The sequence below is a fragment of the Leptonychotes weddellii genome, chromosome 16, assembly GCF_054177405.1.
Source record: "Leptonychotes weddellii isolate Sample4059 chromosome 16, ASM5417740v2, whole genome shotgun sequence".
NCBI lineage: Eukaryota > Metazoa > Chordata > Mammalia > Carnivora > Phocidae > Leptonychotes > Leptonychotes weddellii.
Window position 1 is genome coordinate 32,679,988 of NC_138384.1, and position 11,551 is coordinate 32,691,538.

The following is an 11,551-nucleotide window of genomic DNA, read 5'->3' on the forward strand; positions in this document are numbered from 1 at the left end:
TTTTTTTTTTTTTTAAGATTTTATTTATTTATTTGACAGAGAGAGACACAGCGAGAGAGGGAACACAAGCAGGGGGAGTGGGAGAGGGAGAAGCAGGCTCCCCGCAGAGCAGGGAGCCCGATGTGGGACTCGATCCCAGGACCCTGGGATCATGACCTGAGCCGAAGGCAGTCGCTCAACCGACTGAGCCACCCAGGTGCCCCCTTTTTTTTGGATTTTTAGTAATGTATTTTTAAAATTTTAATTGCAGTATAGTTAACATACAGTATTATATTAGGTGTACAATATAGTGATTCAATAATTCTATACATCACCTGGTGCTCATCACAAGTGCCCTCCTTAATCCCCATCACCTATTTCATCCATCTCCCCACCCCCACCCCTCTGGTAACCATCAGTTTGTTCTGTAGAGTTAAGAGTCTCTTTCTTGATTTGTCTCTCTTTTATTCCCCTTTGCTCCTTTGTTTTATTTCTTAGATTTCTTAGATTCCATTAATGAGTGAAATCATATGGTATTTGTCTTTCTCTGACTGACTTATTTCACTTAGCATAAAACACTCTAACTCCATTCACATCATTGCAAATGGCAAGATTTCATTCTTTTTTAAGGCTGAATAATTTCCCACCATATCTGTATCTATATCATCTATCTATCTATCTCCCATCTTCTTTATTTATTCATCTATCAATGGACACTTGGGGTGCTTCCGTAATTTGGCTATTGTAGATAATGCACCAAGATGCTTTTATTCCTTTGAATTGGTGTTTTTGTATTCTTTGGGAAAATACCCAGTAGTGTGATTACTGGATCATAGGGTAGCTCTACTTTACATTTTTTTGAGGAACCTCCATACTGTTTCCCACAGTGGCTGCACTAGTTGAATTCCCACCAATAGTGCAAGAGGGCTACTTTTTCTCTACATCCTCACCAATACTTGTTGTTTCTTGTGTTTTTGATTTTAGCCATTCTGACAGGGGTAAGGTGACATCTTATTGTAGTTTTGATTTGTGTTTCCCTGATGATGAGTGATGTTGAGCATCTTTTCATGTGTCTGTTGGCCATCGGGATATCTTCTTTAGAGAAATGTCTGTTCATGTCTTCTGCCCATTTTTAAATGGATTAGTTGTCTTTTGGGTGTTCAGTTGTATAAGCTCTTTATAGTTTTGGATACTAACCATTTATTGGATATTTCATTTACAAATATCTTCCCAGCTGTACATTCTTTATTGGTTCACTTGTTTAATTGTGGTTTTCCCCAACTGAAATGGAAGTTCCATGAGAACAAGGACATCCATCACTGTGTTGTACCTGGCACATAATTGGTACTTAATATTTGTTGACTGACTGATAGATACTTCTTGCTTCACAAAGCTTTTCCATATACATGAACTTGTATAATCTCAGTTAAATAAGGGGATGGATTATGAAAGTCATTTTCTTTTTTTTTTAAGATTTTATTTATTTATTTGAGAGAGAATGAGATAGAGAGCGTGAGAGGGGGGAGGGTCAGAGGGAGAAGCAGACTCCCTGCTGAGCAGGGAGCCCGATGCGGGACTTGATCCTGGGACTCCAGGATCATGACCTGAGCTGAAGGCAGTCGCTTAACCAACTGAGCCACCCAGGCGCCCCTGAAAGTCATTCTCTAAGTGAAGGAATGAAGGCTTAGAGAGGTGGAGGAACCTGCTTGATGTTACAGAGCCTGGAACTCAGGCGTCATCATATCCAGTTCACTATGGTCATTGTGCCTCCTTGATGCTGCTTTAAGGTGAAGATGAGGGTTTTTCTATTTGCTTCTTTTCCTCTCTTGGCCTATCTTCCCCATACCAAAGGAGAAACTGATGACTGGGTGGTTGGATCTTTTCACAAGGAGGCTTAGTCATCTTTTTGCACAGTGAGCGTTTAATGAACTTGATGTAAACAGCCCCATGAGCAGCAGGAGAGCTGAAGGAGGAGGAAAATCTTGAACAGATGTCTGGTTGCTCATGGGGCGAGTCAACCCACAAGGTCAAGCCTGTCTTAGATTCACTGATCTTTGTGAAAGTCCTTGTCAGGGGATAATCAGTTCTTTCTAGCAAATTTCTGGATCTTGGCATAATGTGGCAGTGGGTCTGTTCTTGACTTGTCCAGTGGTGCAGAACCTGTCAGTCGATTATTCAAACAGCCCACTCTCCATTCCTTTTTACTCACCAGCACTCACTTCCACTTATACAGGTGGAAATATCCAGGGACTGCTTTGTATGTGTCCTTTGTAACATAGGTATGTGACCTGACCTGGCCAATCACATCTTAAGGGAAGTTTCTTGGGGAGAATGGGACCTCCTAGGAAAAAATGTAATCCAATCCAAGATAATAGAGGTGTAAGGGAGGAGAAATTCTCTGTGTGGTGATGTGATTCCTTGGAGATACTTTGGCTGTCTTGCAAACATGAGGGGAACATCATCATTTTGGTGAGGACAGCAGGATGAAAAGATGGAGAGAACTTGGACCTTAATGACCTCCTTGAGCCACTGAACCAACACTTGAAACTTCCTCCAGATTTCTTGGAAAATGGGAGAATAAATGTCTTTTTTTGTTTCAGGTATTTTTGGTTGGGTGTTCCCTGCCAAACTTGAAACAGCTAAAAGTATCTTAAAGGACATTTCCAATTTCATCTCAGAGAGTCCTACATACAAGTTGCTGTTATTAACATGGAAACTGGGTTTGCCTAGACCTTTCCCAACTGTAGACTGGCCGAGGTCCTATGAATGGTAATAACCAGTACTTTTTCACCAGTTCTGGTCCTCACCAACATGGAGCAGCACCTCCTCTAGTCACAATCTGCCTTTTATCCACCACAAAGTCTCATCCAGCTATTTCTTATAGTGTATGGGGCTGTCTCAGGTGAGTTCAAGAACCAGTCCCATGTTTTTTGTGCTTCACCTCCTTTGTTGTATCTGCTTCTTGTGAAGCCTCTTGATGGTATGTCTTCTCATTGTCCTCCCTCCTTGTTGATGTGAAAGAGCACTGAAATGGGAGTAAAGAGACTTGCTTCCTATTTGGACTATGCCATTGACAAAATGGTCTTGGATGAACCCCTCTCCCCTGCTAGGCTCCAAGCACTATCTGGACAATGATAAGGTAGGTGGATGATATCATCTCTGAGGTAGTGTCTTAGCAGTGAGGTGCTGGGATCCCAAACTCCTGTCCTCAGAGCTTGGGTCTGCAGTGTGTGCCAGCTGGGAACACAGTCCCTATGTCACCTCCCTAGGCTGATGCATGAACTTAGGCTCTGCCTTCATCTGCCATGCCAGTGGGCAGAGCCAGGGACTGCCAGAAGCCCCCTAGAGGTGGTTATTTGCACTGAGGAGCTTTGCCTCTGCGTGGGGGGCCTGAGAGGTGGTGGGGAGGGAAATGTGTGGGCAGGTGGCTCCTCCTCTACAGTGAAGTCAAGGACATGGCCACCTGTCTGTGCTAGGAATGCATATGCTAGGAATTTTACCTTGTCAAAGTTTCATTCTAATACAGACCTGCAGATGGAGTAGGCTGAAGGGAGAGGACAGAGAAGGGAGAACACCAAGCAGAAGGAATAGCATGTATAATGGCCCTGTGGTGGGGGAGAGTGTGATGTTTGAGCACCTGAAAGAAGTGAATGAGGGAGATGTGGAGATGGGCTGGAGGAGGCAGAAAGTAGCATGCACAGGGTCAAGCTGGCCATGGTCAGGATGTTGAACCTATCTGTGAGACCAGTGAGGAGGCTCTGAAAGGCTTGAAGCAGAGGGGATATGACTGGACCTGTAGTTTGGCTGCAGCAAGGAGAAAGGGTAGAGAAGAGCCCAGGTGGTTGTGTGGTTCTGGGTGGGAGGCTAACATAGTCACTTGGCTAAAGGTGATGGTGCAGAAACTAGACTGGTGGACAGGCATGGATGGCTTGAAATATATGTAGGAAGAAAAGCCATTTGGAACCGATTTTGCTGCAGAGGGTGAGGGAAAAGGAGGTATCAGAACTAAATCCTTGATTCTGGATACTATAGCTATGTGAAAGGTGATATTATTGGCAAGATGGGGAACTCTGGAGGAGGACAGGTCTACAAGGATGCTCAAGTTCAACTCGGATATAATGAACTTTAAGTTCATTCGAGACATCTAAGAAGGGTTTTTTTAGTGGGTTTGGTGGATCAATCCAGGCTTGCAAGCTTTGCTGGCTGTAGCGAGACAATTGTACCTGACTTTGAGAGCAGCAAGAAGACTTTGAAAGGGTTTAAGCAGATGGGAACCTGCTTGTGGCTTCATTGTGAGGATAGACTGGAAGAGAGCCAGAAAGAAGGTGTGGGGACCTCTGGAGGTGAAGGTACTTTTGAGTGCATGGCAGTTGCAGCATGGATGTTAATGGGACCACTGAGAAGAGGAGAAGCAAGGGGGAGTCACTGGCTCCTCTCTCCTATGAAATGTGGGCAGCCTTCCCTTCTGGACCTGGGCCTCCCCATTGGAAAAGAACACCTCCGTCTGCATAGCCAGGCCACCTCAGGCTTGGGCACCCCAGTTTGGGATTGCTGCACTTGCTGCCCTCCAGTGTTCTCTCAGGAACAGATCAGTGTTTCTGTTGCAAGAGAGGCCAGAGTCTCTGCAGGACCAGGGAGAGGCCCCTTTGCTCACCTGCATCCAGGGGAGAGGACTGCAGTTTGCATGAAGGAGGCAGGGAGCAGTGTACAGACGGCAGCTCTGTAATTGCATGTCTGTGCCTCACAGCTCCTGGAACACTGTATCTGGGGGCTGCTGGGTCCCAACTGGCCAGAGAGGGAAGCCAGCTCCCAAACTGGTATAGACTTCAGACTCAGTTCCAGGGGGACCAGGGCTGGGAAGGGCTGGCTTGCCTATGATTCCTTCCTGCACCTACATGGAAGGGCTGGGTGGGAGGCCCAGTCCTGCCTAGGGATGCAGCCTGGGGTAGCGGTTACACTGGGTCCCCCACTGACAGTTTCTGTCAGTGTCTGTCAACTGTTACTGCTCTGAGAGGAGACAAGTGTAGAAATTAAGTTAGTCTTCAGAAACATTATAAATTTGACAGAGCAATTTTAAATTGCTTATATAAAAAACGGGCTTGTATTTTATAGGTTTTTGTGTTTTTATTTCATTTTTCTAGAAATTCACTTTTTTTTTAAAAGATTTTATTTATTTATTTGACAGAGAGAGAGAAACAGCAAGAGAGGGAACACAAGCGGGGGGAGTGGGAGAGGGAGAAGCAGGCTTCCGGCGGAGCAGGGAGCCCAATGCGGGGCTCGATCCCAGGACCCTGGGATCATGACCTGAGCCGAAGGCAGATGCTTAACGACTGAGCCACCCAGGCGCCCCTCTAGAAATTCACTTTTATTGTGTATTACAAAAGTGTCCATCTGCCAACAAATGGGAAATAAAAATGAACCATATGTAGTGTGAGAAGCACTGGTCTAGGTGATCTTGGGCAGCCCCTTTCCTTCTCCAGACCTCAGCTTCTCCATATGCGGATAAACGCTGAGCATGTTTGGAGGTTTCGGGGGAGCTTTTGGCTCTGAATCCTTATTCGCTCATTCTTTCACTCAAGCACGATTCATAGGGCATCTGCTTTGTGCCAGACACAATACAGAATACAATGGCAAGAAATAGCAGAAGTGGCCCCTGCACCCTGGAAGTCAGGTGGGAGAAAAATTAGGGGCACATACGAGAGAATAGTTAGTGACACATTGGTAAGTGCAAGGAAGGAAAAGATTGGATCAACAGAGGAACTTGTCCTACCCAAAGGTCCAGGCGAGATTTCCTGAAGTGCTGTATGAGCTGGAGTTGGAGAGAATTGTAGGAAATGATTAGGTAAGGCATCTGCCTCTCAGGATCTACTTTCTACCCTTCCCCATCCTGCTCAGTGCCCAGGTGGGACTGCCTCACCAGGCTCTTGCTTCCAGCTGGGTTTGGCCACTGGGAGACATCCCCCCAAAATGAGTGCGAGGCAGCAGAGTGAGGTCATGGTACTTATTCCTCAGTCTCCCTCCCTGCCTGGGGGGGCATTCCTCTACTTGTGGCTTCTGTGGCAACCACAAGAGAGACCTATGACTGCGGAAAGCTTAATAACCTGGGGGCCCTAGTTTCTGTGCTCTGAAACCCACTCGAGCATTGCACCAAGGCCATGTTTTGCATGGACTGCTTCCAGCCAGTGGCTGTGGAGTAGGGATACTAAGGCATTCCTGGGAGATACAGGACTTCTCTGCTGGCTAATTTTGGCTAGAGGTCTCCCTGATAACCTTGACAAAACTTCCTTCGTCTGTACAGTTTAGGATGCTCCTACCTATCACTCCTTCCCTCTTTTCTTTATTTGGGGTCAGATTTACACCATGTCTGATCTTTCTTCCAGCCTTTCTTTGTTCTCTCCCCATTTTCTCTCATAAGTATTTTCCCTAATAAAATCCTTGCATGCTTAATCTCATCTTAGCATCTGTTTTCTGGACAACTTGCTTTTGTTGACAGGTCCTTTACCTGCAACCTCAAGCTCACTGGTTCCCAGGAACTATTCTTGCCTCTTTAGGCCTGGCTGTGATTCTCACATTGCTAGTCCCTGGGTGGTGTTTCCCTTAGCCCTGCCTGCAACTTTTCAAAAAATCCCATCATTAAACTCTATTAAGTTACTGCTATAGACTGAATATTTGTTTCCCACCAAAATTCATACATTGAAACCTAATCCTCAACATGATGGTACCAGGGATGGGGCCTTTGGGAGGTGATTAGGCTATGAGGGCAGAACCCTCAAGAATGGGATTAATGACCTTGTAAAAGAGACCCCAGAGAGATGATACCTCACAGAGAAAAGACAGTGATCTATGAGCCAGAATGCAGGACCTGACAAGTCACAGAATCTGCCAGTGCCTTGATCTTGGACTTTCCAGTCTCTAGAACTGTGAGAAAAGCACTTCTCTTGTCTCTAGGCCACCCAGGCTGCAGTACTCTGTTATAGCAGCCTGAAGTGACCAAGACAGGTACCCTTTTTGAACATGATGCTTGTTTCCTGCCAGGTCTCCGACTGATACCATACTCCAGGCATGAGAACAGCCTGTGCAATGGCCTGATGTGTGAAGAACAGCTTGATGTGTGGATGGAACAAAAAATGGTCAGTGTGGCTGGAGTATAGAGTGCAAGGAGGGCAGGGTGAGAGAAATACAAGATGACTTGGGTCATGAGATCATGAGTTTGAACTTGGACATGCTGAATTTTGGGGTGCCATTGAGACTGCTGAGTGGGGAGATAAGTAAGTAGCTGAACCAAGGTCTAGGCAATCAACAGAGGACAAGTCTAGGGTGGAGATAGACATTTTGGTGCCATTTGCACATATAGAGGTATGAATGAGATTTCTTAGGGAGGGAAAAGAAAATTAGAGGAAACAAGGTTTTAGGATCTTCATGACCTTGGATATAGCAATGGATTCTTAGATATGATATCAAGAACATGAGCAACAGAAGAAAAAATAGATAAATTGGACTTCATCAAAATTAAAAACTTTTGTGCATCAAGGGACATTATCAATAAAGTGAAAAGACAACCTACAGGATGGGAGAATGTATTTGGTAATCATATATTTGATAGGGGTTAAATATCCAGAATATATAAAGAACTCCTACAACTCAACAACAAAAAATGAACAACTCAATTAAAAAGATCGGCAAAGGACTTCAGTAGACATTTCTCCATAGAAGATATACAAATGGCTAATAAACACATGAAAAGATATTCAACATCATTAGTCATTAGGGAAATGCTAATCAAAACCACAATGAGATAGCACTTTTACCTATTGGGATGGCTATCATCAAAAACATGGAAAAGAAGTGTTGGTGAGGATGTGGAGAAATTGGAACTCTTGTGCTTTGCTAGAGGGGTGATTGATTGCTCTTCTGTGAAGGCTTTCTGAAGAGTGGGGGGCACAAACTCTCAGCTCCAGGGCTAGAGAGGAGGGCACCACCATTTTCATCCCGCCCATCAGCACTGAAAGCCTTCAGGGAGCAAAACGGCACCAGCTAGTGGAGGCCGGAGCTGGTTATTCCAAGCCCCACCCCTCTGTGCCCTGCAGGCGCATCTCCACTAGGACAGGTCCACCTGAGAAGCACAACAGGTCCTTCCCCTAGAAGACCAGCACACACACGTTGCACACACCAAGTCTACTGATCATAGAGTGTTGCAAAGCTGCAGCTCTAGAGGAAATAGGATCTAGCTTCCTTCTTACTTTTATTATTATTATTATTTCTTTTTTTCTTATTTTAATTCCTTTTTAAATTATTATTTTATTTTTATGTATATTTTGTTTTTTGTTTCTTTTCTTTTTTTAAAGATTTTTTATTTGTTTATTTTAAAGAGACAGAGAGAGAGAGAGAGCGCGCATGGGAGGGGGGAGGGGGCAGAAGAGGGTGAGACAGAATCTCAAGCAGACTCCATGCTGAGTGTGGACCCTGATGTAGGGCTCGATCTCACGACCCTGAGATCATGACCTGACCCGAAAGACCACAAATGCATGGAGGTTAAAGAACATCCTACTAAAGAATAAATGGGTTAACCAGGAAATTAAAGAAGAAATAAAAAAGTACATCTAAGCAAATGAAAATGAACACGACATTTCAAAACCTTTGGGATGCAGCAAAGGCATTCCTAAGAGGGAAGTATATAGCAATACAGGACTACCTCAAGAAACAAGAAAAGTCTCAAACACACCACCTAATCTTACATCTAAAGGAGCTATTTAGCAAATAAGCCTAAAGCCATCAGAAGAAGGGATATAATAAAGATTAGAACAGAAATAAACAATACAGAAACAAAAAGAACAGCAGAACAGGTCAATGAAACTAAGAGCTTGGTCTCTGAAAGCATTAATAAAATTGATAAACCCCTAGCTAGACTTATCAAAAAAAAAAAAAAGAGAGAGAGAGAGAAAGGACCCATATAGATAAAAACATGAATGAAAGAGGAAAGATCACAACCAACACCACAGAAATACAATTATAAGAGAATTCTATGAAAAATTATATGCCAAAAAACCAGGCAATCTGGAAGAAATGGACAAAATCCTAGAAACTTACAAACTACCAAAATTGAAACAGGAAGAAAGAGACAATTTGAACAGACCTATAACCAGGAGAGAAATTGAATCAGTAATCAAAAGTCTCCCAACAAACAAAAGCCCGAGGCCAGATTGCTTCCCAGGGGAATTCTACCAGACATTGAAAGAAGAGTTAATACCTATTCTTCTATCCTACCTACTCAAACTGTTCCAAAAAGTAGAAATGGAAGGAAAACTTCTAAACACATTCTATGGAGCCAGAATTACCTTGATTCCAAAACCAGACAAAGATTCCACTAAAAAGGAGAATTACAGGCCAATATCCCTGATGAACATGGATGCAAAAATTCTCAATAAAATACTAGCAAATCAGTTGTAATTAAAAGAACTATTGACTATGATCAAGTGGGATTTATTCCTGGGCTGCAGGATTGGCTCAGTATGCACAAACCAATCAATGTGATACACCACATTAATGAAAGAAGGTATAAGAACCATATGATCCTGTCAATAGATGCAGAAAAAACAATTGACAAAATACATCATCCATTCTTGATAAAAACCCTCAACAAAGTAGGGATAGATGGAACATACCTCAACATCATAAAGGCCATATATGAAAGCTATATCATCCTCAGCCAATATCATCCTCAATGGGGAAAAACTGAGAGCCTTTCCCCTATGGTCAGGAACAAAACAAGGGCGTCCACTCTCACCATTACTATTTAACATAATACTGGAAGTCTTAGCCTCAGCTTTCAGTCAACAAAAAGAAATAAAAGGCATCTAAATCAGCAAGGAAGAAGACAAATGTTCACTGTTTGCAGACAACATGATACTCTGTGTAGAAAACCTGAAAGACCCACCAAAAATTTGCTAGGACTAAAACATGAATTCAGCAAAGTCTCAGGATATAAAATCAATGTGCAGAAATCTCTTGCATTTCTATACACCAATAATGAAGCAGCAGAAAAAGAAATCAAGGAATCAACCCCACTTTCAATGGGGTTTCAAAAACAATAAGATACCTAGGAATAAACCGGACTAAAGAGGTAAAAGATCTGTACTCTGAAAACTGTAGAACACTTATGCAAAAAATTGAAGAGGACACAAAGAAATGGAAAAGCATTTCATACTCATGCATTGGAAGAACAAATGTCTATACTACCCAAAGCAATCTACACATTTAATGAAATCCCTATCAAAATACCACCAGCATTTTTCACAGAGCTAGAACAAACAATCCTAAAATTTGTAGGATTTAGAGCCACAAAGACCCTGAATAGCCAAAGCAATTCTGAAAAAGAAAAACAAAACTGGAGACATCATGATTCCGGATTTCAAGCTGTATTACAAAGCTATAGTCATCAGGACAGTAAGGTACTGACACACAGATCAATGGGACAGAATAGAAAAACCTAGAAATGGACCCACAACTATATGGTCGACTAATCTTCGACAAAGCAGGAAAGAATATCCAATGGAAAAAGTCTCTCAACAACTTCTTACCAGACACATCTCCAGAGGCAAGGGAAACAAAAGAAAAATGAACTATTGGGACTTCATCAGGATAAAAAGCTTCTGCAGCAAAGGAAACAATCAACAAAACTAAAAGTCAACCGACAGAATGGGAGAAGATATTTGCAAACGACATATTGGATAAAGGGTTAGTACCCAAAATCTATAGAGAACTTATCAACTCAGCACCCCAAAACCAAATAATCCAGTTAAGAAATGGACAGAAGACACGAATAGACATTTTTCCAAAGAAGACATCCAGATGGCTAGCAGACACATGAAAAAATGCTCAACATCACTCATCATCAGGGAAATACAATTCAAAACCCGATTAGATACCACCTCACACCTGTCAGAATGGCTAAAATTAACAATACAAGAAACAACAGGTGCTGGTGAGGATGTGGAGAAAGGGGATCCCTCTTACACTGTTGGTGAGAATGCAAACTGGTGCAGCCACTCTGGAGAACAGTTTGGAGGGTCTTTAAAATGTTAAAAATAGACCTACCCTACAATCCAGTATTTGCACTACCAGGTATTTACCCAAAGGATACAAAAATACAAATCAAAGGGGTACATTCACCCCAATGTTGATAGCAGCATTATCAACAATAGCCAAACTATGGAGAGAGCCCAAATGTCCATTGGCTGATGAATAGATAAAGAAGGTGTGGTATACATACACACACACACACACACACACACACTAGAGTATTACTTAGCCATCAAAAAGAATGAACTCTTACCATTTGCAATGTCTTAGATGGAGCTAGAGTGTATTATGCTAAGCAAAATAAGTCAGAGAAAGACAAATATCATATGATTTCACTCGTATGTGGAATTTAAGAAACAAAATAGATGAACATATGGGAAGGGGGGAAAAAAGAGTGAAGGAAACAAACCATAAGAGATTCTTCTTTTTTTAAAAGATTTTATTTATTTATTTGTCAGAGAGAGAGAGAGCACAAGCAGGGGGAGTGGCAGGC